The sequence below is a fragment of the Myotis brandtii genome, unplaced genomic scaffold, assembly GCF_000412655.1.
Source record: "Myotis brandtii unplaced genomic scaffold, ASM41265v1 scaffold815, whole genome shotgun sequence".
In the NCBI taxonomy this organism is placed as follows: Eukaryota; Metazoa; Chordata; class Mammalia; order Chiroptera; family Vespertilionidae; genus Myotis; species Myotis brandtii.
In genome coordinates, this window is record NW_005371298.1 from 560,557 (window position 1) to 566,308 (window position 5,752).

Genomic DNA, 5,752 nt, shown 5'->3' on the forward strand with positions numbered 1-5,752 from the left:
ATCTGAGAGTAAATACATTCCTCACTGCCAACCAATTGGGTTTCAAATGTGTGTTCTTAGAAACAATGCTTTGATAATGACACTATTGCCAAATAAAGACCAACCATTCCATTTTTTACAACAAATTATAACAAATCACTTTCAAACTCCAAAATTATCAAAATGAACTAGTTCCTTATTGGCCTCTTAGCACAATTATTTAGCTATTTTCCAATGAGATTAGTAAATTCTAAAAGTTCTAAGAGTTATAGAGTCTTGCTTAAATAAAATTAAAAATAGTCCTCACAAAGTAACAAAGAGAATTTTTTTCAGTTAAAAACATCACTATATTGACATTTTTTACTAATATTGAAAATTATTAGTTTTCATTAGAAGTTTCCTAGAGACATCTAAAGCAAGTTACAAATAAAAGATTTTAGATTTTGTTCACACTTTTCAAATGCTCAAAAATTATGTGTGATAATAATATCAACCAAGAAGTCAAGAATTCAGTGAGAAAGTGGTTTATAAGGATTAGATCTTGTTAGAGGATAAGAAAAAGTCTCTCTCTCTTTGTTTTGTTTTGTTCTTATGCAGAGTTCTGAGAACGTGAATCTTAAATAAAGATTATAAGGAATTTTATTCATATTCAAAAGTGGAACAAATCATACAAATTTCTCTGAACTGACAAGGAATTAAGAGGAAATGGCCTGCAGGAGAGAACAAGGTATCTGAGACTCCTCATCAGCAGTCTAATCAAGTGAGGGCCCAGTGGCAGTTCTAAGCAGCCCACACAATTACTCTGGAATTTGCTGCTAGTAAAATATCTTCCTGTCTTATAGTCACATTCTATGATTGTCACCTGAATGGAGTGATCGGGGTAGAATAACAAGTGTAAAACATTTTATTAAATGTTTCTTCGTTTGTGCTTTGGTATCAGCCACTCACTGTGTTTATGTTTTTATACTAACCATCTTATATAGACCCTCAGGCAAATGTGCATATATCCCAGAATAGTAAAACACAAAGTGATATAATATGCATAATCATTACACCACAGCTTAAGTTTATATTTTTAGAGTGTATAAGAGTGTAAAAAATTCCTCTCCCACAAATGACATGTTCTTTGATATTTAGTTTTGAAAAGGTTATCAGCCCTAAGAAAAACTTTAAAACTAGGCAAACATCTATAAAATAGTTCATCTAGATAGTGTTTGGCAAGCATAGATTATTGAGATCTGAGGAAAAGAGGAAACCTTCACAACATGAAAATATACCACATTGAGGAGAGGTTGTTTAACCCGGAGGCTACCTGCAAACAAGCACCAACCACCTCCATGGAGTTATTAACAAAATGCTGTGTTCCTGTGGGGGAGAGGACAGGAAGGGCTGTGTGATTCAAATTTTATTCAAAACCATTAGACAGACAGAGAGAGAAATGGTGGCACACATCCTTTCTGACTCTCCTCGCTTCTTTCCAATCTCCTCTCAAGAGGGAAGCAGCACGATGAAATACACAAATGGCAATCGAAGAATAAAAATTGGAAATTTTTGACTAAGTTGAGACGATATTGTTTCAATAATGAATGAATATTCACTGAGCTCTCTTTAAGATTTCAAGGCACTTGTCTAAGCATCAGAGATTTAAAGAAAGAAAGAAAGAAAGAGTCTCTGCTATGATTTTTTAAAGAATGATCTGAATAAGGACACATTTGTAATACCTTAACTAATAAGGAATTAAAAAAAAAGAATGATCTGATAATGACAGTATCACCAAATAAAAAACAACCATTTCATTTTGACAACAAATTATAACAAATCACTTTCAAACTGCACAATTAACTAGTACATAACTAGGACACAAATGCTACTTCTGAATTTCAGGTTGCTATATGAGCAGTTATCCTAACTTGGATTTTGGAAGAAAATGAAGATGGAGGGATGCCTGGAAAAACAAAGAAATTATACAAATTAGCCTCTTAAAGTATGGTTATATCTTTATTCTGTTTGAAACTTGTTCAAATAACACATACTAGTAAGCAACATGCTTCCTCCTGTCAAATTGTGCCTGTTTCTATAAAATAATCTATTTTCTCTTTTGTAAATTAACCTTTTGATATAAGCCGAATGTTTTTGATTATTAAATTGTGTATTTTGCTATAAAGTGTGAAGCCACATGAATCACTAATTGGTGTGGAGAAGGAATAGTAGAGACAACATTTACACCTCTGTGACCACCTTCTCACCCGCAGGAAACCTCATTTATCAGGAAATTAAGTTTTCTAAATTAATGTAAGGACCTCTATGGCCCTTCTCCATTATTTCAATCCCTTTTATAAACGGAATAAGAGAAAAGCCATCAATATAAAGAAGTATCATGGAGTGTCAATAAATATGTAATAATTGAATACTTAAATAAGAAATTAGCATATTCTTCCTAATGCCTTAAAAGTTGAGTCTACTAAAGGAATCACCTGATCAAAATCTATTTCAGTCCTTAAACCATCACTCCCAATGGAAACTCAGGCACAATTCCAGCCCTCCTATTCTCCAGAGTTTGCATTAATATGTTGTCCTGCTATTGGTTTGCAGGTAAAAGTCTGAAACTGGCTCCCATACACAGAGGTCAGAGAGAGCCTGAAGAAAGAGGCAGACCATTCCAGATTGGTAAGTGACACATTTAATCAGCAAGGAAAGTTATACACAAGGCTTGTCTTGGGTGGCCACAATCAAGTTTTGTCACCGCTTTTGGACCTTAATCCATGGCAGTCCACGCCCTCGTGGCTGTCAAAAGGGCGTGCTAAAGTCTCCAATCTATTACCTTGCTCTCCCACCTTGTCTGCTAGCCCCAAAGATAGCACAGGGGTGGACAGCCACATGTCCCTCTCTAACCTCAGTTCTTCTTTCAACTTCCTAACAGAGCTTCAGACTCTAGTTGGGCATTGGTGGCCAACCACCCTGCCCACCATTAAAGACCATCTGCCACAGCAGCATTCTTTTCTCCTCCTTGCCTCAGTGCACTATACCGTTTATCCTCAAGCAAAAGCATCAAAGTAACTGGTGTTTCTGTGCCATTCCTTCCCACATAGAGGCTGATGGTCAACTTGAGATTTCCCCTACAAATTCCTTTCCCCAAAATACCTTTTTTTTTTCAGTATCCTGACTGTCTCTCCAATTATTGGTTCATAAATTCAGGAATTCACTGGGGCAGTGGTGGGCGGGGGGGAGGTAAATATGAAACTTGTCCTTGTACATGTAGGGAAAAAGAGATCAAAGAAAGAGGCAGGACCGTCCAGATTGGTAGGTGGCAGGTTCAGTAAGCAAGGGAAGTTATATACAAGGCTAGTCTTGGGAGCTGCAAGACAAGTAGATCTCTGAACCATCCACAGACTCTTAAAGTTTGTATAGAGTGTTTAACTGGGTTCAGTCGTGTATTCAGTCCAAATTGTCTCAACAACACATTGCTCTCTCTAGACTGTGTCCTTAAAAGAGTCCTAGTGTGGGGATGGTGGGCAGAGAAGGAAGTGAGGAACCTCCAATTGCCTGGGTACATTCGCTCTTATGTCAGCCATCAGTCACTCCCTTTTAATGTCCTCCTCCAACACCTGCTAACCAAAACTAAGGTCAACATCATGGATAATCCTTGGGCTCCTGTATGTCCCTTGAGTCACAGAACACCCAAACCCTCAGTGTGATTTGCTCCTTCAGATTTTGCTACCTGCCCTGATCTCTGCTCCATGGACTAGTTACCTTGCTTTACCCCTCTCTCCTTTCACAACTGTGGCCTCTTCCCAAGTTTTGCTCCATCTCACATCTTTTGCCCATCCTGACACACACATATAAACACAAACATATATTTTAGGACATGATAGCTCTGATTAGAATCTTTTAGAATATCTACTAGTAGATCTCACTCTCCTTATTTTATTCTATCCTGCACATAGTGTTGGGGTACTTATATGAAATAGCCTATTACTCAGAACCACATTTGAGCTCATTGTGCCCCTGCACTCTTTCCTTGCACTATAAATCCGTGTATAGCTATATACAACCTCCAGGGAGCCCTTTCGTACTATTTATGCATATTTAATTTGTATTTGTCATTTTGCATATTTGCATTTATCATTATTTACTGCGTGCTTTCTATATGCCAGGAATTTATAAACACTTTATATATATAAATTTTCCCTCTAATATACCACTAGCAAATAGGATATTACGATATTATACCCCAAGCCTTAAAATTGACTTAGAAAGTCTAAACCATATGACCAAGAGGCAGAACTCTAGTTCTTAGCTTCCTTTTCCAAACCAGTTATTGCAGCTGCAATTGTTACCCCAGCTTTGTTTGACAATTACTCTTGGATTGTTCCTTTTTTCTTTTCTTTTTTTCTGGTAAAGCTCACATCCTGATAATTTCTTTCCTTGCTCTCATGATTTTACAATTAAAACTCTATAGAGCTGGGCCTTGTTTCTGGTTTAAAATTATTATTTTAAAATATTTCTTGATATAGATTTCCTTCTCAATAATTTAGCTGCATTTTCACCATTAAAACAACTAATTTATCAATTGTGTATATATATATATATTTAAAATTAAGTGCATAGAAATTATAACTTCATTTAAAAAGAATAGGCTGAGGGTTATTGCCTTAGGGGAAAGAGCATACAAGGAAACTACAGAGAACCAAGACTCAAACTTTTGGCTTTAAGTTCTAAAAAAAGTTTCTTAGAACAGAACTAATTTATCAATTGTAAACATATATACATATATATATTTAAAATTCAGTGCATAGAAATTATAACTTCATTTAAAAAGAATAGGCTGAGGGTTATTGCCTTAGGAGAAAGAGCATACAAGGAAACTACAGAGAACCAAGACTCAAACTTTTGGCTTTAAGTTCTAAAAAAAGTTTCTTAGAAGCTGATTAAATGAAGCTGGGGGTGGGGGGATATATATATATCTACACTAATAAAAGAGAAACATGGTAATTGGCGTACGACCTCTACCCTTTTCATTGGCTAATCAGTGAGTATATGCAAATTAACTGTCAGCCAAGATGGTGGCCGGCAGCCAGAAATTATAACTTCATTTAAAAAGAATAGGCTGAGGGTTATTGCCTTAGGGGAAAGAGCATACAAGGAAACTACAGAGAACCAAGACTCAAACTTTTGGCTTTAAGTTCTAAAAAGAGTTTCTTAGAAGCTGATTAAATGAAGCTGGGGGAGGGGGGGATAGATATATATAATAAATGATTAGGAGCAGTATAACTTTTAAAATAAATGATCTTATCCTGGTTGGTGTGGTTCAGTAATTGAGCATCCACCCATGAACCAGGAGATCACAATTGGATTCCTGGTCATGCCCACCCTGTTACAGGCTCCATCCCTGATTAGGGGTGGGCAAGAGGCAGCCAATCAGTCTGATTGTGATTCAGAATCCAACTGCATAAGCCACTCTCTTGGCTCCATGCATAATTCCTTAATTTAATGCCCCCCAAGAATAATAGTGTTAATCATGTCAACCAACTGGTAGGTGAATATCACCTTAGAACCCATGCAGACCAATCCAGTGACCAATGTGGACTGCAGCTCCACCCCACCCACCAAAGGCATCTCTCTGCTGGCCAGTTACCCTGAGTTCCTAAGAGGTCCTCTTTCCTCAAGTCCAGGTTTCAGAGCAAGAGCTTATGAGAGGCCCACACCCTGCTTCCTTCTAGTTCACTTTGTTGCCCTTGGAAAGGCTGTTTTTTTTTTTTTTTTAACTAAAAAT